The following is a 26,960-nucleotide window of genomic DNA, read 5'->3' on the forward strand; positions in this document are numbered from 1 at the left end:
TCGCACTTGTGGTGGTGCAGGAAACCACTTTTCGCACTTGTATTAGTGTGGAAAAAACACTTTTCACACTTGTGATAGTGTTGAAAAACCACTTTTCGCACTTGTGTTAGTGTTGAAAAACCAGTTTTCACACTTGTGTTGGTGCAGGAAACCACTTTTGCACTTGTATTAGTGTGGAAAAAACACTTTTTGCACTTGTGATAGTGTTGAAAAACCACTTTTCGCACTTGTGTTAGTGTTGAAAAACCACTTTTCACACTCGTGTTAGTGTTGAAAAACCACTTTTCCCACTTGTGTTGGTGCAGGAAACCACTTTTGCACTTGTATTAGTGTGGAAAAAACACTTTTTGCACTTGTGATAGTGTTGAAAAACCACTTTTCGCACTTGTGTTAGTATTGAAAATCCACTTTTCGCACTTGTGTTGGTGCAGGAAACCACTTTTGCACTTGTATTAGTGTGGAAAAACCACTTTTCGCACTTGTGTTAGTGTTGAAAAACCACTTTTCGCACTTATGTTAGTGTTGAAAAACCACTTTTCGCACTTGTGTTAGTGTTGAAAAACCACTTTTCGCACGTGTGTTGGTGCAGGAAACCACTTTTGCACTTGTATTTGTGTGGAAAAAACACTTTTTGCACTTGTGTTAGTGTTGAAAAACCACTTTTCGCACTTGTGTTAGTGTTGAAAAACCACTTTTTGCACTTGTGTTAGTGTTCAAAAACCACTTTTCGCACTTGTGTTGGTGTTGAAAAACCACTTTTCGCACTTGTGTTAGTGTTGAAAAACCACTTTTCGCACTTGTGTTAGTGTTGAAAAACCACTTTTCGCACTTGTGTTAGTGTTGAAAAACCACTTTTCGCACTTGTGTTGATGCAGCAAACCACTTTTGCACTTGTATTAGTGTGGAAAAAACACTTTTTGCACTTGTGATAGTGTTGAAAAACCACTTTTTGCACTTGTGTTAGTGTTGAAAAACCACTTTTCGCACTTGTGTTGGTGCAGGAAACCACTTTTGCACTTGTATTAGTGTGGAAAAATCACTTTTTGCACTTGTGATAGTGTTGAAAAACCACTTTTCGCACTTGTGTTGGTGCAGGAAACCACTTTTGCACTTGTATTAGTGTGGAAAAAACACTTTTTGCACTTGTGATAGTGTTGAAAAACCACTTTTCGCACATATGTTAGTGTTGAAAAACCACTTTTCGCACTTGTGTTAGTGTTGAAAAACCACTTTTCGCACTTGTGTTGGTGCAGGAAACCACTTTTGCACTTGTATTAGTGTTGAAAAACCACTTTTTGCACTTGTGTTTGTGTTGAAAAACCAGTTTTCGCACTTGTGTTTGTGCAGGAAACCACTTTTGCACTTGTATTAGTGTGGAAAACCACTTTTCGCCCTTGTGTTAGTGTTGAAAAACCACTTTTTGCACTTGTGTTAGTGTTGAAAAACCACTTTTGCACTTGTATTCGTGTGGAAAAAACACTTTTTGCACTTGTGTTAGTGTTGAAAAACCACTTTTCGCAGTTGTGTTAGTGTTGAAAAAACACTTTTCGCACTTGTGTTAGTGTTAAAAAAGCACTTTTCGCACATATGTTAGTGTTGAAAAACCACTTTTGCACTTGTATTCGTGTGGAAAAACCACTTTTCGCACTTGTGTTAGTGTTGAAAACCACTTTTCGCACTTGTGTTGGTGCAGGAAACCACTTTTGCACTTGTATTAGTGTGGAAAAAACACTTTTTGCACTTGTGATAGTGTTGAAAAACCACTTTTCGCACTTGTGTTAGTGTTGAAAAACCACTTTTCGCACTTGTGTTGGTGCAGGAAACCACTTTTGCACTTGTATTAGTGTGGAAAAATCACTTTTTGCACTTGTGATAGTGTTGAAAAACCACTTTTCGCACTTGTGTTGGTGCAGGAAACCACTTTTGCACTTGTATTAGTGTGGAAAAAACACTTTTTGCACTTGTGATAGTGTTGAAAAACCACTTTTCGCACATATGTCAGTGTTGAAAAACCACTTTTCGCACTTGTGTTAGTGTTGAAAAACCACTTTTCGCACTTGTGTTGGTGCAGGAAACCACTTTTGCACTTGTATTAGTGTTGAAAAACCACTTTTTGCACTTGTGTTTGTGTTGAAAAACCAGTTTTCGCACTTGTGTTTGTGCAGGAAACCACTTTTGCACTTGTATTAGTGTGGAAAACCACTTTTCGCCCTTGTGTTAGTGTTGAAAAACCACTTTTTGCACTTGTGTTAGTGTTGAAAAACCACTTTTGCACTTGTATTCGTGTGGAAAAAACACTTTTTGCACTTGTGTTAGTGTTGAAAAACCACTTTTCGCAGTTGTGTTAGTGTTGAAAAAACACTTTTCGCACTTGTGTTAGTGTTAAAAAAGCACTTTTCGCACATATGTTAGTGTTGAAAAACCACTTTTGCACTTGTATTCGTGTGGAAAAACCACTTTTCGCACTTGTGTTAGTGTTGAAAACCACTTTTCGCACTTGTGTTGGTGCAGGAAACCACTTTTGCACTTGTATTAGTGTGGAAAAAACACTTTTTGCACTTGTGATAGTGTTGAAAAACCACTTTTCGCACTTGTGTTAGTGTTGAAAAACAACTTTTCGCACTTGTGTTGGTGCAGGAAACCACTTTTGCACTTGTATTAGTGTGGAAAAACCACTTTTTGCACTTGTGTTGGTGCAGGAAACCACTTTTGCACTTGTATTAGTGTGGAAAAAACACTTTTTGCACTTGTGATAGTGTTGAAAAACCACTTTTCGCACTTGTGTTAGTGTTGAAAAACCACTTTTCACACTCGTGTTAGTGTTGAAAAACCACTTTTCCCACTTGTGTTGGTGCAGGAAACCACTTTTGCACTTGTATTAGTGTGGAAAAAACACTTTTTGCACTTGTGATAGTGTTGAAAAACCACTTTTCGCACTTGTGTTAGTGTTGAAAAACCAGTTTTCGCACTTGTGTTGGTGCAGGAAACCACTTTTGCACTTGTATTAGTGTGGAAAAACCACTTTTCGCACTTGTGTTAGTGTTGAAAAACCACTTTTCGCACTTGTGTTAGTGTTGAAAAACCACTTTTCGCACTTGTGTTAGTGTTGAAAAACCACTTTTCGCACTTGTGTTAGTGTTGAAAAACCACTTTTTGCACTTGTGTTGGTGCAGGAAAGCACTTTTGCACTTGTATTAGTGTGGAAAAACCACTTTTCACACTTGTGTTAGTGTTGAAAAACCACCTTTCGCACTTGTGTTAGTGTTGAAAAACCACTTTTCGCACTTGTGTTGGTGCAGGAAACCACTTTTGCACTTGTATTAGTGTGGAAAAACCACTTTTCGCACTTGTGTTAGTGTTGAAAAACCACTTTTCGCACTTGTGTTAGTGTTGAAAAACCACTTTTCGCACTTGTGTTAGTGTTGAAAAACCACTTTTCGCACTTGTGTTAGTGTTGAAAAACCACTTTTTGCACTTGTGTTGGTGCAGGAAACCACTTTTGCACTTGTATTAGTGTGGAAAAACCACTTTTCGCACTTGTGTTAGTGTTGAAAAACCACCTTTCGCACTTGTGTTGGTGTTGAAAAACCACTTTTCGCACTTGCGTTGGTGCAGGAAACCACTTTTGCACTTGTATTAGTGTGGAAAAAACCACTTTTTGCACTTGTGTTAGTGTTGAAAAACCACTTTTCGCACTTGTGTTGGTGCAGGAAACCACTTCTGCACTTGTATTAGTGTGGAAAAAACACTTTTTGCACTTGTGATAGTGTTGAAAAACCACTTTTCGCACTTGTGTTAGTGTTGAAAAACCACTTTTCGCACTTGTGTTGGTGCAGGAAACCACTTTTGCACTTGTATTAGTGTGGAAAAACCACTTTTCGCACTTGTGTTGGTGCAGGAAACCACTTTTGCACTTGTATTAGTGTGGAAAAAACACTTTTTGCACTTGTGATAGTGTTGAAAAACCACTTTTCGCACTTGTGTTAGTGTTGAAAATCCACTTTTCCCACTTGTGTTGGTGCAGGAAACCACTTTTGCACTTGTATTAGTGTGGAAAAACCACTTTTCGCACTTGTGTTAGTGTTGAAAAACCACTTTTCGCACTTGTGTTAGTGTTGAAAAACCACTTTTCCCACTTGTGTTGGTGCAGGAAACCACTTTTGCACTTGTATTAGTGTGGAAAAAACACTTTTTGCACTTGTGATAGTGTTGAAAAACCACTTTTCGCACTTGTGTTAGTGTTGAAAAACCAGTTTTCGCACTTGTGTTGGTGCAGGAAACCACTTTTGCACTTGTATTAGTGTGGAAAAACCACTTTTCGCACTTGTGTTAGTGTTGAAAAACCACTTTTCGCACTTGTGTTAGTGTTGAAAAACCACTTTTCGCACTTGTGTTAGTGTTGAAAAACCACTTTTCGCACTTGTGTTGGTGCAGGAAACCACTTTTGCACTTGTATTAGTGTGGAAAAAACCACTTTTTGCACTTGTGTTAGTGTTGAAAAACCACTTTTCGCACTTGTGGTGGTGCAGGAAACCACTTTTCGCACTTGTATTAGTGTGGAAAAAACACTTTTCGCACTTGTGATAGTGTTGAAAAACCACTTTTCGCACTTGTGTTAGTGTTGAAAAACCAGTTTTCACACTTGTGTTGGTGCAGGAAACCACTTTTGCACTTGTATTAGTGTGGAAAAAACACTTTTTGCACTTGTGATAGTGTTGAAAAACCACTTTTCGCACTTGTGTTAGTGTTGAAAAACCACTTTTCACACTCGTGTTAGTGTTGAAAAACCACTTTTCCCACTTGTGTTGGTGCAGGAAACCACTTTTGCACTTGTATTAGTGTGGAAAAAACACTTTTTGCACTTGTGTTTGTGTTGAAAAACCAGTTTTCGCACTTGTGTTTGTGCAGGAAACCACTTTTGCACTTGTATTAGTGTGGAAAAACCACTTTTCGCACTTGTGTTAGTGTTGAAAAACCACTTTTTGCACTTGTGTTAGTGTTGAAAAACCACTTTTGCACTTGTGTTAGTGTTGAAAATCCACTTTTCGCACTTGTGTTGGTGCAGGAAACCACTTTTGCACTTGTATTAGTGTGGAAAAACCACTTTTCGCACTTGTGTTAGTGTTGAAAAACCACTTTTCGCACTTATGTTAGTGTTGAAAAACCACTTTTCGCACTTGTGTTAGTGTTGAAAATCCACTTTTCGCACTTGTGTTGGTGCAGGAAACCACTTTTGCACTTGTATTAGTGTGGAAAAACCACTTTTCGCACTTGTGTTAGTGTTGAAAAACCACTTTTCGCACTTATGTTAGTGTTGAAAAACCACTTTTCGCACTTGTGTTAGTGTTGAAAAACCACTTTTCGCACGTGTGTTGGTGCAGGAAACCACTTTTGCACTTGTATTTGTGTGGAAAAAACACTTTTTGCACTTGTGCTAGTGTTGAAAAACCACTTTTCGCACTTGTGTTAGTGTTGAAAAACCACTTTTTGCACTTGTGTTAGTGTTGAAAAACCACTTTTCGCACTTGTGTTGGTGTTGAAAAACCACTTTTCGCACTTGTGTTAGTGTTGAAAAACCACTTTTCGCACTTGTGTTAGTGTTGAAAAACCACTTTTCGCACTTGTGTTAGTGTTGAAAAACCACTTTTCGCACTTGTGTTGATGCAGCAAACCACTTTTGCACTTGTATTAGTGTGGAAAAAACACTTTTTGCACTTGTGATAGTGTTGAAAAACCACTTTTTGCACTTGTGTTAGTGTTGAAAAACCACTTTTCGCACTTGTGTTGGTGCAGGAAACCACTTTTGCACTTGTATTAGTGTGGAAAAATCACTTTTTGCACTTGTGATAGTGTTGAAAAACCACTTTTCGCACTTGTGTTGGTGCAGGAAACCACTTTTGCACTTGTATTAGTGTGGAAAAAACACTTTTTGCACTTGTGATAGTGTTGAAAAACCACTTTTCGCACATATGTTAGTGTTGAAAAACCACTTTTCGCACTTGTGTTAGTGTTGAAAAACCACTTTTCGCACTTGTGTTGGTGCAGGAAACCACTTTTGCACTTGTATTAGTGTTGAAAAACCACTTTTTGCACTTGTGTTTGTGTTGAAAAACCAGTTTTCGCACTTGTGTTTGTGCAGGAAACCACTTTTGCACTTGTATTAGTGTGGAAAAACCACTTTTCGCACTTGTGTTAGTGTTGAAAAACCACTTTTTGCACTTGTGTTAGTGTTGAAAAACCACTTTTGCACTTGTATTCGTGTGGAAAAAACACTTTTTGCACTTGTGTTGGTGCAGGAAACCACTTTTGCACTTGTATTAGTGTGGAAAAAACACTTTTTGCACTTGTGATAGTGTTGAAAAACCACTTTTCGCACTTGTGTTAGTGTTGAAAAACCAGTTTTCGCACTTGTGTTGGTGCAGGAAACCACTTTTGCACTTGTATTAGTGTGGAAAAACCACTTTTCGCACTTGTGTTAGTGTTGAAAAACCACTTTTCGCACTTGTGTTAGTGTTGAAAAACCACTTTTCGCACTTGTGTTAGTGTTGAAAAACCACTTTTTGCACTTGTGTTGGTGCAGGAAACCACTTTTGCCCTTGTATTAGTGTGGAAAAACCACTTTTCGCACTTATGTTAGTGTTGAAAAACCACTTTTCGCACTTGTGTTAGTGTTGAAAAACCACTTTTCGCACTTGTGTTGGTGCAGGAAACCACTTTTGCACTTGTATTAGTGTGGAAAAAACCACTTTTTGCACTTGTGTTAGTGTTGAAAAACCACTTTTCGCACTTGTGGTGGTGCAGGAAACCACTTTTCGCACTTGTATTAGTGTGGAAAAAACACTTTTCGCACTTGTGATAGTGTTGAAAAACCACTTTTCGCACTTGTGTTAGTGTTGAAAAACCAGTTTTCACACTTGTGTTGGTGCAGGAAACCACTTTTGCACTTGTATTAGTGTGGAAAAAACACTTTTTGCACTTGTGATAGTGTTGAAAAACCACTTTTCGCACTTGTGTTAGTGTTGAAAAACCACTTTTCACACTCGTGTTAGTGTTGAAAAACCACTTTTCCCACTTGTGTTGGTGCAGGAAACCACTTTTGCACTTGTATTAGTGTGGAAAAAACACTTTTTGCACTTGTGTTTGTGTTGAAAAACCAGTTTTCGCACTTGTGTTTGTGCAGGAAACCACTTTTGCACTTGTATTAGTGTGGAAAAACCACTTTTCGCACTTGTGTTAGTGTTGAAAAACCACTTTTTGCACTTGTGTTAGTGTTGAAAAACCACTTTTGCACTTGTGTTAGTGTTGAAAATCCACTTTTCGCACTTGTGTTGGTGCAGGAAACCACTTTTGCACTTGTATTAGTGTGGAAAAACCACTTTTCGCACTTGTGTTAGTGTTGAAAAACCACTTTTCGCACTTATGTTAGTGTTGAAAAACCACTTTTCGCACTTGTGTTAGTGTTGAAAATCCACTTTTCGCACTTGTGTTGGTGCAGGAAACCACTTTTGCACTTGTATTAGTGTGGAAAAACCACTTTTCGCACTTGTGTTAGTGTTGAAAAACCACTTTTCGCACTTATGTTAGTGTTGAAAAACCACTTTTCGCACTTGTGTTAGTGTTGAAAAACCACTTTTCGCACGTGTGTTGGTGCAGGAAACCACTTTTGCACTTGTATTTGTGTGGAAAAAACACTTTTTGCACTTGTGCTAGTGTTGAAAAACCACTTTTCGCACTTGTGTTAGTGTTGAAAAACCACTTTTTGCACTTGTGTTAGTGTTGAAAAACCACTTTTCGCACTTGTGTTGGTGTTGAAAAACCACTTTTCGCACTTGTGTTAGTGTTGAAAAACCACTTTTCGCACTTGTGTTAGTGTTGAAAAACCACTTTTCGCATTTGTGTTAGTGTTGAAAAACCACTTTTCGCACTTGTGTTGATGCAGCAAACCACTTTTGCACTTGTATTAGTGTGGAAAAAACACTTTTTGCACTTGTGATAGTGTTGAAAAACCACTTTTTGCACTTGTGTTAGTGTTGAAAAACCACTTTTCGCACTTGTGTTGGTGCAGGAAACCACTTTTGCACTTGTATTAGTGTGGAAAAATCACTTTTTGCACTTGTGATAGTGTTGAAAAACCACTTTTCGCACTTGTGTTGGTGCAGGAAACCACTTTTGCACTTGTATTAGTGTGGAAAAAACACTTTTTGCACTTGTGATAGTGTTGAAAAACCACTTTTCGCACATATGTTAGTGTTGAAAAACCACTTTTCGCACTTGTGTTAGTGTTGAAAAACCACTTTTCGCACTTGTGTTGGTGCAGGAAACCACTTTTGCACTTGTATTAGTGTTGAAAAACCACTTTTTGCACTTGTGTTTGTGTTGAAAAACCAGTTTTCGCACTTGTGTTTGTGCAGGAAACCACTTTTGCACTTGTATTAGTGTGGAAAAACCACTTTTCGCACTTGTGTTAGTGTTGAAAAACCACTTTTTGCACTTGTGTTAGTGTTGAAAAACCACTTTTGCACTTGTATTCGTGTGGAAAAAACACTTTTTGCACTTGTGTTAGTGTTGAAAAACCACTTTTCGCAGTTGTGTTAGTGTTGAAAAAACACTTTTCGCACTTGTGTTAGTGTTAAAAAAGCACTTTTCGCACATATGTTAGTGTTGAAAAACCACTTTTGCACTTGTATTCGTGTGGAAAAAACACTTTTTGCACTTGTGTTGGTGCAGGAAACCACTTTTGCACTTGTATTAGTGTGGAAAAACCACTTTTCGCACTTGTGTTAGTGTTGAAAAAGCACTTTTCGCACATATGTTAGTGTTGAAAAACCACTTTTCGCACTTGTGTTAGTGTTGAAAAACCACTTTTTGCACTTGTGTTAGTGTTGAAAAACCACTTTTGCACTTGTATTCGTGTGGAAAAAACACTTTTTGCACTTGTGTTGGTGCAGGAAACCACTTTTGCACTTGTATTAGTGTGGAAAAAACACTTTTTGCACTTGTGATAGTGTTGAAAAACCACTTTTCGCACTTGTGTTAGTGTTGAAAAACCAGTTTTCGCACTTGTGTTGGTGCAGGAAACCACTTTTGCACTTGTATTAGTGTAGAAAAACCACTTTTCGCACTTGTGTTAGTGTTGAAAAACCACTTTTCGCACTTGTGTTGGTGCAGGAAACCCATTTTGCACTTGTATTAGTGTTGAAAAACCACTTTTTGCACTTGTGTTTGTGTTGAAAAACCAGTTTTCGCACTTGTGTTTGTGCAGGAAACCACTTTTGCACTTGTATTAGTGTGGAAAAACCACTTTTCGCACTTGTGTTAGTGTTCAAAAACCACTTTTTGCACTTGTGTTAGTGTTGAAAAACCACTTTTGCACTTGTATTCGTGTGGAAAAAACACTTTTTGCACTTGTGTTGGTGCAGGAAACCACTTTTGCACTTGTATTAGTGTGGAAAAAACACTTTTTGCACTTGTGATAGTGTTGAAAAACCACTTTTCGCACTTGTGTTAGTGTTGAAAAACCAGTTTTCGCACTTGTGTTGGTGCAGGAAACCACTTTTGCACTTGTATTAGTGTGGAAAAACCACTTTTCGCACTTGTGTTAGTGTTGAAAAACCACTTTTCGCACTTGTGTTAGTGTTGAAAAACCACTTTTCGCACTTGTGTTAGTGTTGAAAAACCACTTTTTGCACTTGTGTTGGTGCAGGAAACCACTTTTGCCCTTGTATTAGTGTGGAAAAACCACTTTTCGCACTTATGTTAGTGTTGAAAAACCACTTTTCGCACTTGTGTTAGTGTTGAAAAACCACTTTTCGCACTTGTGTTGGTGCAGGAAACCACTTTTGCACTTGTATTAGTGTGGAAAAAACCACTTTTTGCACTTGTGTTAGTGTTGAAAAACCACTTTTCGCACTTGTGGTGGTGCAGGAAACCACTTTTCGCACTTGTATTAGTGTGGAAAAAACACTTTTCGCACTTGTGATAGTGTTGAAAAACCACTTTTCGCACTTGTGTTAGTGTTGAAAAACCAGTTTTCACACTTGTGTTGGTGCAGGAAACCACTTTTGCACTTGTATTAGTGTGGAAAAAACACTTTTTGCACTTGTGATAGTGTTGAAAAACCACTTTTCGCACTTGTGTTAGTGTTGAAAAACCACTTTTCACACTCGTGTTAGTGTTGAAAAACCACTTTTCCCACTTGTGTTGGTGCAGGAAACCACTTTTGCACTTGTATTAGTGTGGAAAAAACACTTTTTGCACTTGTGTTTGTGTTGAAAAACCAGTTTTCGCACTTGTGTTTGTGCAGGAAACCACTTTTGCACTTGTATTAGTGTGGAAAAACCACTTTTCGCACTTGTGTTAGTGTTGAAAAACCACTTTTTGCACTTGTGTTAGTGTTGAAAAACCACTTTTGCACTTGTGTTAGTGTTGAAAATCCACTTTTCGCACTTGTGTTGGTGCAGGAAACCACTTTTGCACTTGTATTAGTGTGGAAAAACCACTTTTCGCACTTGTGTTAGTGTTGAAAAACCACTTTTCGCACTTATGTTAGTGTTGAAAAACCACTTTTCGCACTTGTGTTAGTGTTGAAAATCCACTTTTCGCACTTGTGTTGGTGCAGGAAACCACTTTTGCACTTGTATTAGTGTGGAAAAACCACTTTTCGCACTTGTGTTAGTGTTGAAAAACCACTTTTCGCACTTATGTTAGTGTTGAAAAACCACTTTTCGCACTTGTGTTAGTGTTGAAAAACCACTTTTCGCACGTGTGTTGGTGCAGGAAACCACTTTTGCACTTGTATTTGTGTGGAAAAAACACTTTTTGCACTTGTGCTAGTGTTGAAAAACCACTTTTCGCACTTGTGTTAGTGTTGAAAAACCACTTTTTGCACTTGTGTTATTGTTGAAAAACCACTTTTCGCACTTGTGTTGGTGTTGAAAAACCACTTTTCGCACTTGTGTTAGTGTTGAAAAACCACTTTTCGCACTTGTGTTAGTGTTGAAAAACCACTTTTCGCACTTGTGTTAGTGTTGAAAAACCACTTTTCGCACTTGTGTTGATGCAGCAAACCACTTTTGCACTTGTATTAGTGTGGAAAAAACACTTTTTGCACTTGTGATAGTGTTGAAAAACCACTTTTTGCACTTGTGTTAGTGTTGAAAAACCACTTTTCGCACTTGTGTTGGTGCAGGAAACCACTTTTGCACTTGTATTAGTGTGGAAAAATCACTTTTTGCACTTGTGATAGTGTTGAAAAACCACTTTTCGCACTTGTGTTGGTGCAGGAAACCACTTTTGCACTTGTATTAGTGTGGAAAAAACACTTTTTGCACTTGTGATAGTGTTGAAAAACCACTTTTCGCACATATGTTAGTGTTGAAAAACCACTTTTCGCACTTGTGTTAGTGTTGAAAAACCACTTTTCGCACTTGTGTTGGTGCAGGAAACCACTTTTGCACTTGTATTAGTGTTGAAAAACCACTTTTTGCACTTGTGTTTGTGTTGAAAAACCAGTTTTCGCACTTGTGTTTGTGCAGGAAACCACTTTTGCACTTGTATTAGTGTGGAAAAACCACTTTTCGCACTTGTGTTAGTGTTGAAAAACCACTTTTTGCACTTGTGTTAGTGTTGAAAAACCACTTTTGCACTTGTATTCGTGTGGAAAAAACACTTTTTGCACTTGTGTTAGTGTTGAAAAACCACTTTTCGCAGTTGTGTTAGTGTTGAAAAAACACTTTTCGCACTTGTGTTAGTGTTAAAAAAGCACTTTTCGCACATATGTTAGTGTTGAAAAACCACTTTTGCACTTGTATTCGTGTGGAAAAAACACTTTTTGCACTTGTGTTGGTGCAGGAAACCACTTTTGCACTTGTATTAGTGTGGAAAAACCACTTTTCGCACTTGTGTTAGTGTTGAAAAAGCACTTTTCGCACATATGTTAGTGTTGAAAAACCACTTTTCGCACTTGTGTTAGTGTTGAAAAACCACTTTTCGCACTTGTGTTGGTGCAGGAAACCACTTTTGCACTTGTATTTGTGTGGAAAAAACACTTTTTGCACTTGTGTTAGTGTTGAAAAACCACTTTTCGCACTTGTGTTAGTGTTGAAAAACCACTTTTCGCACTTGTGTTAGTGTTGAAAAACCACTTTTCGCACTTGTGTTAGTGTTGAAAAACCACTTTTCGCACTTGTGTTAGTGTTGAAAAACCACTTTTCGCACTTGTGTTGATGCAGCAAACCACTTTTGCACTTGTATTAGTGTGGAAAAAACACTTTTTGCACTTGTGATAATGTTGAAAAACCACTTTTTGCACTTGTGTTAGTGTTGAAAAACCACTTTTCGCACTTGTGTTGTTGCAGGAAACCACTTTTGCACTTGTATTAGTGTGGAAAAATCACTTTTTGCACTTGTGATAGTGTTGAAAAACCACTTTTCGCACTTGTGTTGGTGCAGGAAACCACTTTTGCACTTGTATTAGTGTGGAAAAAACACTTTTTGCACTTGTGATAGTGTTGAAAAACCACTTTTCGCACTTATGTTAGTGTTGAAAAACCACTTTTCGCACTTGTGTTAGTGTTGAAAAACCACTTTTTGCACTTGTGTTGGTGCAGGAAACCACTTTTGTACTTGTATTAGTGTTGAAAAACCACTTTTCGCACTTGTGTTTGTGTTGAAAAACCAGTTTTCGCACTTGTGTTTGTGCAGGAAACCACTTTTCGCAGTTGTGTTAGTGTTGAAAAACCACTTTTCGCAGTTGTGTTAGTGTTGAAAAACCACTTTTCGCACTTGTGTTAGTGTTGAAAAACCACTTTTCGCACTTGTGTTGGTGAAGGAAACCACTTTTGCAATTGTATTAGTGTGGAAAAAACACTTTTTGCACTTGTGATAGTGTTGAAAAACCACTTTTCACACCTGTGTTAGTGTTGAAAAACCACTTTTCGCACTTGTGTTGGTGCAGGAAACCACTTTTGCACTTGTATTAGTGTGGAAAAAACACTTTTTGCACTTGTGATAGTGTTGAAAAACCACTTTTCGCACTTGTGTTAGTGTTGAAAACCCACTTTTCCCACTTCTGTTGGTGCAGGAAACCACTTTTGCACTTGTATTAGTCTGGAAAAAACACTTTTTGCACTTGTGATAGTGTTGAAAAACCACTTTTGCACTTGTGTTAGTGTTGAAAAACCACTTTTCGCACTTGTGTTGGTGCAGGAACCCACTTTTGCACTTGTATTAGTGTGGAAAAAACACTTTTTGCACTTGTGATAATGTTGAAAAACCACTTTTTGCACTTGTCTTAGTGTTGAAAAACCACTTTTCGCACTTGTGTTGGTGCAGGAAACCACTTTTGCACTTGTATTAGTGTGGAAAAACCACTTTTCGCACTTGTGTTAGTGTTGAAAACCACTTTTCGCACTTGTGTTGGTGCAGGAAACCACTTTTGCACTTGTATTAGTGTGGAAAAAACACTTTTTGCACTTGTGATAGTGTTGAAAAACCACTTTTCGCACTTGTGTTAGTGTTGAAAAACAACTTTTCGCACTTGTGTTGGTGCAGGAAACCACTTTTGCACTTGTATTAGTGTGGAAAAACCACTTTTTGCACTTGTGTTGGTGCAGGAAACCACTTTTGCACTTGTATTAGTGTGGAAAAAACACTTTTTGCACTTGTGATAGTGTTGAAAAACCACTTTTCGCACTTGTGTTAGTGTTGAAAAACCACTTTTCACACTCGTGTTAGTGTTGAAAAACCACTTTTCCCACTTGTGTTGGTGCAGGAAACCACTTTTGCACTTGTATTAGTGTGGAAAAAACACTTTTTGCACTTGTGATAGTGTTGAAAAACCACTTTTCGCACTTGTGTTAGTGTTGAAAAACCAGTTTTCGCACTTGTGTTGGTGCAGGAAACCACTTTTGCACTTGTATTAGTGTGGAAAAACCACTTTTCGCACTTGTGTTAGTGTTGAAAAACCACTTTTCGCACTTGTGTTAGTGTTGAAAAACCACTTTTCGCACTTGTGTTAGTGTTGAAAAACCACTTTTCGCACTTGTGTTAGTGTTGAAAAACCACTTTTTGCACTTGTGTTGGTGCAGGAAAGCACTTTTGCACTTGTATTAGTGTGGAAAAACCACTTTTCGCACTTGTGTTAGTGTTGAAAAACCACCTTTCGCACTTGTGTTAGTGTTGAAAAACCACTTTTCGCACTTGTGTTGGTGCAGGAAACCACTTTTGCACTTGTATTAGTGTGGAAAAACCACTTTTCGCACTTGTGTTAGTGTTGAAAAACCACTTTTCGCACTTGTGTTAGTGTTGAAAAACCACTTTCCGCACTTGTGTTAGTGTTGAAAAACCACTTTTCGCACTTGTGTTAGTGATGAAAAACCACTTTTTGCACTTGTGTTGGTGCAGGAAACCACTTTTGCACTTGTATTAGTGTGGAAAAACCACTTTTCGCACTTGTGTTAGTGTTGAAAAACCACCTTTCGCACTTGTGTTGGTGTTGAAAAACCACTTTTCGCACTTGTGTTGGTGCAGGAAACCACTTTTGCACTTGTATTAGTGTGGAAAAAACCACTTTTTGCACTTGTGTTAGTGTTGAAAAACCACTTTTCGCACTTGTGTTGGTGCAGGAAACCACTTTTGCACTTGTATTAGTGTGGAAAAAACACTTTTTGCACTTGTGATAGTGTTGAAAAACCACTTTTCGCACTTGTGTTAGTGTTGAAAAACCACTTTTCGCACTTGTGTTGGTGCAGGAAACCACTTTTGCACTTGTATTAGTGTGGAAAAACCACTTTTCGCACTTGTGTTGGTGCAGGAAACCACTTTTGCACTTGTATTAGTGTGGAAAAAACACTTTTTGCACTTGTGATAGTGTTGAAAAACCACTTTTCGCACTTGTGTTAGTGTTGAAAATCCACTTTTCCCACTTGTGTTGGTGCAGGAAACCACTTTTGCACTTGTATTAGTGTGGAAAAACCACTTTTCGCACTTGTGTTAGTGTTGAAAAACCACTTTTCGCACTTGTGTTAGTGTTGAAAAACCACTTTTCCCACTTGTGTTGGTGCAGGAAACCACTTTTGCACTTGTATTAGTGTGGAAAAAACACTTTTTGCACTTGTGATAGTGTTGAAAAACGACTTTTCGCACTTGTGTTAGTGTTGAAAAACCAGTTTTCGCACTTGTGTTGGTGCAGGAAACCACTTTTGCACTTGTATTAGTGTGGAAAAACCACTTTTCGCACTTGTGTTAGTGTTGAAAAACCACTTTTTGCACTTGTGTTAGTGTTGAAAAACCACTTTTCGCACTTGTGTTAGTGTTGAAAAACCACTTTTTGCACTTGTGTTGGTGCAGGAAACCACTTTTGCCCTTGTATTAGTGTGGAAAAACCACTTTTCGCACTTGTGTTAGTGTTGAAAAACCACTTTTCGCACTTGTGTTAGTGTTGAAAAACCACTTTTCGCACTTGTGTTGGTGCAGGAAACCACTTTTGCACTTGTATTAGTGTGGAAAAAACCACTTTTTGCACTTGTGTTAGTGTTGAAAAACCACTTTTCGCACTTGTGGTGGTGCAGGAAACCACTTTTCGCACTTGTATTAGTGTGGAAAAAACACTTTTCGCACTTGTGATAGTGTTGAAAAACCACTTTTCGCACTTGTTTTAGTGTTGAAAAACCAGTTTTCACACTTGTGTTGGTGCAGGAAACCACTTTTGCACTTGTATTAGTGTGGAAAAAACACTTTTTGCACTTGTGATAGTGTTGAAAAACCACTTTTCGCACTTGTGTTAGTGTTGAAAAACCACTTTTGACACTCGTGTTAGTGTTGAAAAACCACTTTTCCCACTTGTGTTGGTGCAGGAAACCACTTTTGCACTTGTATTAGTGTGGAAAAAACACTTTTTGCACATGTGTTTGTGTTGAAAAACCAGTTTTCGCACTTGTGTTTGTGCAGGAAACCACTTTTGCACTTGTATTAGTGTGGAAAAACCACTTTTCGCACTTGTGTTAGTGTTGAAAAACCACTTTTTGCACTTGTGTTAGTGTTGAAAAACCACTTTTGCACTTGTGTTAGTGTTGAAAATCCACTTTTCGCACTTGTGTTGGTGCAGGAAACCACTTTTGCACTTGTATTAGTGTGGAAAAACCACTTTTCGCACTTGTGTTAGTGTTGAAAAACCACTTTTCGCACTTATGTTAGTGTTGAAAAACCACTTTTCGCACTTGTGTTAGTGTTGAAAATCCACTTTTCGCACTTGTGTTGGTGCAGGAAACCACTTTTGCACTTGTATTAGTGTGGAAAAACCACTTTTCGCACTTGTGTTAGTGTTGAAAAACCACTTTTCGCACTTATGTTAGTGTTGAAAAACCACTTTTCGCACTTGTGTTAGTGTTGAAAAACCACTTTTCGCACGTGTGTTGGTGCAGGAAACCACTTTTGCACTTGTATTTGTGTGGAAAAAACACTTTTTGCACTTGTGTTAGTGTTGAAAAACCACTTTTCGCACTTGTGTTAGTGTTGAAAAACCACTTTTTGCACTTGTGTTAGTGTTGAAAAACCACTTTTCGCACTTGTGTTGGTGTTGAAAAACCACTTTTCGCACTTGTGTTAGTGTTGAAAAACCACTTTTCGCACTTGTGTTAGTGTTGAAAAACCACTTTTCGCACTTGTGTTAGTGTTGAAAAACCACTTTTCGCACTTGTGTTGATGCAGCAAACCACTTTTGCACTTGTATTAGTGTGGAAAAAACACTTTTTGCACTTGTGATAGTGTTGAAAAACCACTTTTTGCACTTGTGTTAGTGTTGAAAAACCACTTTTCGCACTTGTATTGGTGCAGGAAACCACTTTTGCACTTGTATTAGTGTGGAAAAATCACTTTTTGCACTTGTGATAGTGTTGAAAAACCACTTTTCGCACTTGTGTTGGTGCAGGAAACCACTTTTGCACTTGTATTAGTGTTGAAAAAACACTTTTTGCACTTGTGATAGTGTTGAAAAACCACTTTTCGCACATATGTTAGTGTTGAAAAACCACTTTTCGCACTTGTGTTAGTGTTGAAAAACCACTTTTCGCACTTGTGTTGGTGCAGGAAACCACTTTTGCACTTGTATTAGTGTTGAAAAACCACTTTTTGCACTTGTGTTTGTGTTGAAAAACCAGTTTTCGCACTTGTGTTTGTGCAGGAAACCACTTTTGCACTTGTATTAGTGTGGAAAAACCACTTTTCGCACTTGTGTTAGTGTTGAAAAACCACTTTTTGCACTTGTGTTAGTGTTGAAAAACCACTTTTGCACTTGTATTCGTGTGGAAAAAACACTTTTTGCACTTGTGTTAGTGTTGAAAAACCACTTTTCGCAGTTGTGTTAGTGTTGAAAAAACACTTTTCGCACTTGTGTTAGTGTTAAAAAAGCACTTTTCGCACATATGTTAGTGTTGAAAAACCACATTTCGCACTTGTGTTAGTGTTGAAAAACCACTTTTCGCACTTGTGTTGGTGGAGGAAACCACTTTTGCACTTGTATTTGTGTGGAAAAAACACTTTTTGCACTTGTGTTAGTGTTGAAAAACCACTTTTGCACTTGTATTCGTGTGGAAAAAACCCTTTTTGCACTTGTGTTGGTGCAGGAAACCACTTTTGCACTTGTATTAGTGTTGAAAAACCACTTTTCGCACTTGTGTTAGTGTTGAAAAAGCACTTTTCGCACATATGTTAGTGTTGAAAAACCACATTTCGCACTTGTGTTAGTGTTGAAAAACCACTTTTCGCACTTGTGTTGGTGGAGGAAACCACTTTTGCACTTGTATTTGTGTGGAAAAAACACTTTTTGCACTTGTGTTAGTGTTGAAAAACCACTTTTCGCACTTGTGTTAGTGTTGAAAAACCACTTTTCGCACTTGTGTTAGTGTTGAAAAACCACTTTTCGCACTTGTGTTAGTGTTGAAAAACCACTTTTCGCACTTGTGTTCGTGTTGAAAAACCACTTTTCGCACTTGTGTTGATGCAGAAACCACTTTTGCACTTGTATTAGTGTGGAAAAAACACTTTTTGCACTTGTGATAATGTTGAAAAACCACTTTTTGCACTTGTGTTAGTGTTGAAAAACCACTTTTCGCACTTGTGTTGTTGCAGGAAACCACTTTTGCACTTGTATTAGTGTGGAAAAATCACTTTTTGCACTTGTGATAGTGTTGAAAAACCACTTTTCGCACTTGTGTTGGTGCAGGAAACCACTTTTGCACTTGTATTAGTGTGGAAAAAACACTTTTTGCACTTGTGATAGTGTTGAAAAACCACTTTTCGCACTTATGTTAGTGTTGAAAAACCACTTTTCGCACTTGTGTTAGTGTTGAAAAACCACTTTTTGCACGTGTGTTGGTGCAGGAAACCACTTTTGCACTTGTATTAGTGTTGAAAAACCACTTTTCGCACTTGTGTTTGTGTTGAAAAACCAGTTTTCGCACTTGTGTTTGTGCAGGAAACCACTTTTCGCAGTTGTGTTAGTGTTGAAAAACCACTTTTCGCAGTTGTGTTAGTGTTGAAAAACCACTTTTCGCACTTGTGTTAGTGTTGAAAAACCACTTTTCGCACTTGTGTTGGTGAAGGAAACCACTTTTGCAATTGTATTAGTGTGGAAAAAACACTTTTTGCACTTGTGATAGTGTTGAAAAACCACTTTTCACACTTGTGTTAGTGTTGAAAAACCACTTTTCGCACTTGTGTTGGTGCAGGAAACCACTTTTGCACTTGTATTAGTGTGGAAAAAACACTTTTTGCACTTGTGATAGTGTTGAAAAACCACTTTTCGCACTTGTGTTAGTGTTGAAAACCCACTTTTCCCACTTCTGTTGGTGCAGGAAACCACTTTTGCACTTGTATTAGTCTGGAAAAAACACTTTTTGCACTTGTGATAGTGTTGAAAAACCACTTTTGCACTTGTGTTAGTGTTGAAAAACCACTTTTCGCACTTGTGTTGGTGCAGGAACCCACTTTTGCACTTGTATTAGTGTGGAAAAAACACTTTTTGCACTTGTGATAATGTTGAAAAACCACTTTTTGCACTTGTCTTAGTGTTGAAAAACCACTTTTCGCACTTGTGTTGGTGCAGGAAACCACTTTTGCACTTGTATTAGTGTGGAAAAACCACTTTTCGCACTTGTGTTAGTGTTGAAAACCACTTTTCGCACTTGTGTTGGTGCAGGAAACCACTTTTGCACTTGTATTAGTGTGGAAAAAACACTTTTTGCACTTGTGATAGTGTTGAAAAACCACTTTTCGCACTTGTGTTAGTGTTGAAAAACAACTTTTCGCACTTGTGTTGGTGCAGGAAACCACTTTTGCACTTGTATTAGTGTGGAAAAACCACTTTTTGCACTTGTGTTGGTGCAGGAAACCACTTTTGCACTTGTATTAGTGTGGAAAAAACACTTTTTGCACTTGTGATAGTGTTGAAAAACCACTTTTCGCACTTGTGTTAGTGTTGAAAAACCACTTTTCACACTCGTGTTAGTGTTGAAAAACCACTTTTCCCACTTGTGTTGGTGCAGGAAACCACTTTTGCACTTGTATTAGTGTGGAAAAAACACTTTTTGCACTTGTGATAGTGTTGAAAAACCACTTTTCGCACTTGTGTTAGTGTTGAAAAACCAGTTTTCGCACTTGTGTTGGTGCAGGAAACCACTTTTGCACTTGTATTAGTGTGGAAAAACCACTTTTCGCACTTGTGTTAGTGTTGAAAAACCACTTTTCGCACTTGTGTTAGTGTTGAAAAACCACTTTTCGCACTTGTGTTAGTGTTGAAAAACCACTTTTCGCACTTGTGTTAGTGTTGAAAAACCACTTTTTGCACTTGTGTTGGTGCAGGAAAGCACTTTTGCACTTGTATTAGTGTGGAAAAACCACTTTTCGCACTTGTGTTAGTGTTGAAAAACCACCTTTCGCACTTGTGTTAGTGTTGAAAAACCACTTTTCGCACTTGTGTTGGTGCAGGAAACCACTTTTGCACTTGTATTAGTGTGGAAAAACCACTTTTCGCACTTGTGTTAGTGTTGAAAAACCACTTTTCGCACTTGTGTTAGTGTTGAAAAACCACTTTCCGCACTTGTGTTAGTGTTGAAAAACCACTTTTCGCACTTGTGTTAGTGATGAAAAACCACTTTTTGCACTTGTGTTGGTGCAGGAAACCACTTTTGCACTTGTATTAGTGTGGAAAAACCACTTTTCGCACTTGTGTTAGTGTTGAAAAACCACCTTTCGCACTTGTGTTGGTGTTGAAAAACCACTTTTCGCACTTGTGTTGGTGCAGGAAACCACTTTTGCACTTGTATTAGTGTGGAAAAAACCACTTTTTGCACTTGTGTTAGTGTTGAAAAACCACTTTTCGCACTTGTGTTGGTGCAGGAAACCACTTTTGCACTTGTATTAGTGTGGAAAAAACACTTTTTGCACTTGTGATAGTGTTGAAAAGCCACTTTTCGCACTTGTGTTAGTGTTGAAAAACCACTTTTCGCACTTGTGTTGGTGCAGGAAACCACTTTTGCACTTGTATTAGTGTGGAAAAACCACTTTTCGCACTTGTGTTGGTGCAGGAAACCACTTTTGCACTTGTATTAGTGTGGAAAAAACACTTTTTGCACTTGTGATAGTGTTGAAAAACCACTTTTCGCACTTGTGTTAGTGTTGAAAATCCACTTTTCCCACTTGTGTTGGTGCAGGAAACCACTTTTGCACTTGTATTAGTGTGGAAAAACCACTTTTCGCACTTGTGTTAGTGTTGAAAAACCACTTTTCGCACTTGTGTTAGTGTTGAAAAACCACTTTTCCCACTTGTGTTGGTGCAGGAAACCACTTTTGCACTTGTATTAGTGTGGAAAAAACACTTTTTGCACTTGTGATAGTGTTGAAAAACGACTTTTCGCACTTGTGTTAGTGTTGAAAAACCAGTTTTCGCACTTGTGTTGGTGCAGGAAACCACTTTTGCACTTGTATTAGTGTGGAAAAACCACTTTTCGCACTTGTGTTAGTGTTGAAAAACCACTTTTTGCACTTGTGTTAGTGTTGAAAAACCACTTTTCGCACTTGTGTTAGTGTTGAAAAACCACTTTTTGCACTTGTGTTGGTGCAGGAAACCACTTTTGCCCTTGTATTAGTGTGGAAAAACCACTTTTCGCACTTGTGTTAGTGTTGAAAAACCACTTTTCGCACTTGTGTTAGTGTTGAAAAACCACTTTTCGCACTTGTGTTGGTGCAGGAAACCACTTTTGCACTTGTATTAGTGTGGAAAAAACCACTTTTTGCACTTGTGTTAGTGTTGAAAAACCACTTTTCGCACTTGTGGTGGTGCAGGAAACCACTTTTCGCACTTGTATTAGTGTGGAAAAAACACTTTTCGCACTTGTGATAGTGTTGAAAAACCACTTTTCGCACTTGTTTTAGTGTTGAAAAACCAGTTTTCACACTTGTGTTGGTGCAGGAAACCACTTTTGCACTTGTATTAGTGTGGAAAAAACACTTTTTGCACTTGTGATAGTGTTGAAAAACCACTTTTCGCACTTGTGTTAGTGTTGAAAAACCACTTTTCACACTCGTGTTAGTGTTGAAAAACCACTTTTCCCACTTGTGTTGGTGCAGGAAACCACTTTTGCACTTGTATTAGTGTGGAAAAAACACTTTTTGCACATGTGTTTGTGTTGAAAAACCAGTTTTCGCACTTGTGTTTGTGCAGGAAACCACTTTTGCACTTGTATTAGTGTGGAAAAACCACTTTTCGCACTTGTGTTAGTGTTGAAAAACCACTTTTTGCACTTGTGTTAGTGTTGAAAAACCACTTTTGCACTTGTGTTAGTGTTGAAAATCCACTTTTCGCACTTGTGTTGGTGCAGGAAACCACTTTTGCACTTGTATTAGTGTGGAAAAACCACTTTTCGCACTTGTGTTAGTGTTGAAAAACCACTTTTCGCACTTATGTTAGTGTTGAAAAACCACTTTTCGCACTTGTGTTAGTGTTGAAAATCCACTTTTCGCACTTGTGTTGGTGCAGGAAACCACTTTTGCACTTGTATTAGTGTGGAAAAACCACTTTTCGCACTTGTGTTAGTGTTGAAAAACCACTTTTCGCACTTATGTTAGTGTTGAAAAACCACTTTTCGCACTTGTGTTAGTGTTGAAAAACCACTTTTCGCACGTGTGTTGGTGCAGGAAACCACTTTTGCACTTGTATTTGTGTGGAAAAAACACTTTTTGCACTTGTGTTAGTGTTGAAAAACCACTTTTCGCACTTGTGTTAGTGTTGAAAAACCACTTTTTGCACTTGTGTTAGTGTTGAAAAACCACTTTTCGCACTTGTGTTGGTGTTGAAAAACCACTTTTCGCACTTGTGTTAGTGTTGAAAAACCACTTTTCGCACTTGTGTTAGTGTTGAAAAACCACTTTTCGCACTTGTGTTAGTGTTGAAAAACCACTTTTCGCACTTGTGTTGATGCAGCAAACCACTTTTGCACTTGTATTAGTGTGGAAAAAACACTTTTTGCACTTGTGATAGTGTTGAAAAACCACTTTTTGCACTTGTGTTAGTGTTGAAAAACCACTTTTCGCACTTGTATTGGTGCAGGAAACCACTTTTGCACTTGTATTAGTGTGGAAAAATCACTTTTTGCACTTGTGATAGTGTTGAAAAACCACTTTTCGCACTTGTGTTGGTGCAGGAAACCACTTTTGCACTTGTATTAGTGTTGAAAAAACACTTTTTGCACTTGTGATAGTGTTGAAAAACCACTTTTCGCACATATGTTAGTGTTGAAAAACCACTTTTCGCACTTGTGTTAGTGTTGAAAAACCACTTTTCGCACTTGTGTTGGTGCAGGAAACCACTTTTGCACTTGTATTAGTGTTGAAAAACCACTTTTTGCACTTGTGTTTGTGTTGAAAAACCAGTTTTCGCACTTGTGTTTGTGCAGGAAACCACTTTTGCACTTGTATTAGTGTGGAAAAACCACTTTTCGCACTTGTGTTAGTGTTGAAAAACCACTTTTTGCACTTGTGTTAGTGTTGAAAAACCACTTTTGCACTTGTATTCGTGTGGAAAAAACACTTTTTGCACTTGTGTTAGTGTTGAAAAACCACTTTTCGCAGTTGTGTTAGTGTTGAAAAAACACTTTTCGCACTTGTGTTAGTGTTAAAAAAGCACTTTTCGCACATATGTTAGTGTTGAAAAACCACTTTTGCACTTGTATTCGTGTGGAAAAAACCCTTTTTGCACTTGTGTTGGTGCAGGAAACCACTTTTGCACTTGTATTAGTGTTGAAAAACCACTTTTCGCACTTGTGTTAGTGTTGAAAAAGCACTTTTCGCACATATGTTAGTGTTGAAAAACCACATTTCGCACTTGTGTTAGTGTTGAAAAACCACTTTTCGCACTTGTGTTGGTGGAGGAAACCACTTTTGCACTTGTATTTGTGTGGAAAAAACACTTTTTGCACTTGTGTTAGTGTTGAAAAACCACTTTTCGCACTTGTGTTAGTGTTGAAAAACCACTTTTCGCACTTGTGTTAGTGTTGAAAAACCACTTTTCGCACTTGTGTTAGTGTTGAAAAACCACTTTTCGCACTTGTGTTCGTGTTGAAAAACCACTTTTCGCACTTGTGTTGATGCAGAAACCACTTTTGCACTTGTATTAGTGTGGAAAAAACACTTTTTGCACTTGTGATAATGTTGAAAAACCACTTTTTGCACTTGTGTTAGTGTTGAAAAACCACTTTTCGCACTTGTGTTGTTGCAGGAAACCACTTTTGCACTTGTATTAGTGTGGAAAAATCACTTTTTGCACTTGTGATAGTGTTGAAAAACCACTTTTCGCACTTGTGTTGGTGCAGGAAACCACTTTTGCACTTGTATTAGTGTGGAAAAAACACTTTTTGCACTTGTGATAGTGTTGAAAAACCACTTTTCGCACTTATGTTAGTGTTGAAAAACCACTTTTCGCACTTGTGTTAGTGTTGAAAAACCACTTTTTGCACTTGTGTTGGTGCAGGAAACCACTTTTGCACTTGTATTAGTGTTGAAAAACCACTTTTCGCACTTGTGTTTGTGTTGAAAAACCAGTTTTCGCACTTGTGTTTGTGCAGGAAACCACTTTTCGCAGTTGTGTTAGTGTTGAAAAACCACTTTTCGCAGTTGTGTTAGTGTTGAAAAACCACTTTTCGCACTTGTGTTAGTGTTGAAAAACCACTTTTCGCACTTGTGTTGGTGAAGGAAACCACTTTTGCAATTGTATTAGTGTGGAAAAAACACTTTTTGCACTTGTGATAGTGTTGAAAAACCACTTTTCACACTTGTGTTAGTGTTGAAAAACCACTTTTCGCACTTGTGTTGGTGCAGGAAACCACTTTTGCACTTGTATTAGTGTGGAAAAAACACTTTTTGCACTTGTGATAGTGTTGAAAAAGCACTTTTCGCACTTGTGTTAGTGTTGAAAACCCACTTTTCCCACTTCTGTTGGTGCAGGAAACCACTTTTGCACTTGTATTAGTCTGGAAAAAACACTTTTTGCACTTGTGATAGTGTTGAAAAACCACTTTTGCACTTGTGTTAGTGTTGAAAAACCACTTTTCGCACTTGTGTTGGTGCAGGAACCCACTTTTGCACTTGTATTAGTGTGGAAAAAACACTTTTTGCACTTGTGATAATGTTGAAAAACCACTTTTTGCACTTGTCTTAGTGTTGAAAAACCACTTTTCGCACTTGTGTTGGTGCAGGAAACCACTTTTGCACTTGTATTAGTGTGGAAAAACCACTTTTCGCACTTGTGTTAGTGTTGAAAACCACTTTTCGCACTTGTGTTGGTGCAGGAAACCACTTTTGCACTTGTATTAGTGTGGAAAAAACACTTTTTGCACTTGTGATAGTGTTGAAAAACCACTTTTCGCACTTGTGTTAGTGTTGAAAAACAACTTTTCGCACTTGTGTTGGTGCAGGAAACCACTTTTGCACTTGTATTAGTGTGGAAAAAACACTTTTTGCACTTGTGATAGTGTTGAAAAACCACTTTTCGCACTTGTGTTAGTGTTGAAAAACAACTTTTCGCACTTGTGTTGGTGCAGGAAACCACTTTTGCACTTGTATTAGTGTGGAAAAAACACTTTTTGCACTTGTGATAGTGTTGAAAAACCACTTTTCGCACTTGTGTTAGTGTTGAAAAACAACTTTTCGCACTTGTGTTGGTGCAGGAAACCACTTTTGCACTTGTATTAGTGTGGAAAAACCACTTTTTGCACTTGTGTTGGTGCAGGAAACCACTTTTGCACTTGTATTAGTGTGGAAAAAACATTTTTTGCACTTGTGATAGTGTTGAAAAACCACTTTTCGCACTTGTGTTAGTGTTGAAAAACCACTTTTCACACTCGTGTTAGTGTTGAAAAACCACTTTTCCCACTTGTGTTGGTGCAGGAAACCACTTTTGCACTTGTATTAGTGTGGAAAAAACACTTTTTGCACTTGTGATAGTGTTGAAAAACCACTTTTCGCACTTGTGTTAGTGTTGAAAAACCAGTTTTCGCACTTGTGTTGGTGCAGGAAACCACTTTTGCACTTGTATTAGTGTGGAAAAACCACTTTTCGCACTTGTGTTAGTGTTGAAAAACCACTTTTCGCACTTGTGTTAGTGTTGAAAAACCACTTTTCGCACTTGTGTTAGTGTTGAAAAACCACTTTTCGCACTTGTGTTAGTGTTGAAAAACCACTTTTTGCACTTGTGTTGGTGCAGGAAAGCACTTTTGCACTTGTATTAGTGTGGAAAAACCACTTTTCGCACTTGTGTTAGTGTTGAAAAACCACCTTTCGCACTTGTGTTAGTGTTGAAAAACCACTTTTCGCACTTGTGTTGGTGCAGGAAACCACTTTTGCACTTGTATTAGTGTGGAAAAACCACTTTTCGCACTTGTGTTAGTGTTGAAAAACCACTTTTCGCACTTGTGTTAGTGTTGAAAAACCACTTTTCGCACTTGTGTTAGTGTTGAAAAACCACTTTTCGCACTTGTGTTAGTGTTTAAAAACCACTTTTTGCACTTGTGTTGGTGCAGGAAACCACTTTTGCACTTGTATTAGTGTGGAAAAACCACTTTTCGCACTTGTGTTAGTGTTGAAAAACCACCTTTCGCACTTGTGTTGGTGTTGAAAAACCACTTTTCGCACTTGTGTTGGTGCAGGAAACCACTTTTGCACTTGTATTAGTGTGGAAAAAACCACTTTTTGCACTTGTGTTAGTGTTGAAAAACCACTTTTCGCACTTGTGTTGGTGCAGGAAACCACTTTTGCACTTGTATTAGTGTGGAAAAAACACTTTTTGCACTTGTGATAGTGTTGAAAAACCACTTTTCGCACTTGTGTTAGTGTTGAAAAACCACTTTTCGCACTTGTGTTGGTGCAGGAAACCACTTTTGCACTTGTATTAGTGTGGAAAAACCACTTTTCGCACTTGTGTTGGTGCAGGAAACCACTTTTGCACTTGTATTAGTGTGGAAAAAACACTTTTTGCACTTGTGATAGTGTTGAAAAACCACTTTTCGCACTTGTGTTAGTGTTGAAAATCCACTTTTCCCACTTGTGTTGGTGCAGGAAACCACTTTTGCACTTGTATTAGTGTGGAAAAACCACTTTTCGCACTTGTGTTAGTGTTGAAAAACCACTTTTCGCACTTGTGTTAGTGTTGAAAAACCACTTTTCCCACTTGTGTTGGTGCAGGAAACCACTTTTGCACTTGTATTAGTGTGGAAAAAACACTTTTTGCACTTGTGATAGTGTTGAAAAACCACTTTTCGCACTTGTGTTAGTGTTGAAAAACCAGTTTTCGCACTTGTGTTGGTGCAGGAAACCACTTTTGCACTTGTATTAGTGTGGAAAAACCACTTTTCGCACTTGTGTTAGTGTTGAAAAACCACTTTTCGCACTTGTGTTAGTGTTGAAAAACCACT

Source organism: Myxine glutinosa, chromosome 3, assembly GCF_964187855.1.
Source record: "Myxine glutinosa chromosome 3, kmMyxGlut1.1, whole genome shotgun sequence".
NCBI classification, from domain to species: Eukaryota; Metazoa; Chordata; class Myxini; order Myxiniformes; family Myxinidae; genus Myxine; species Myxine glutinosa.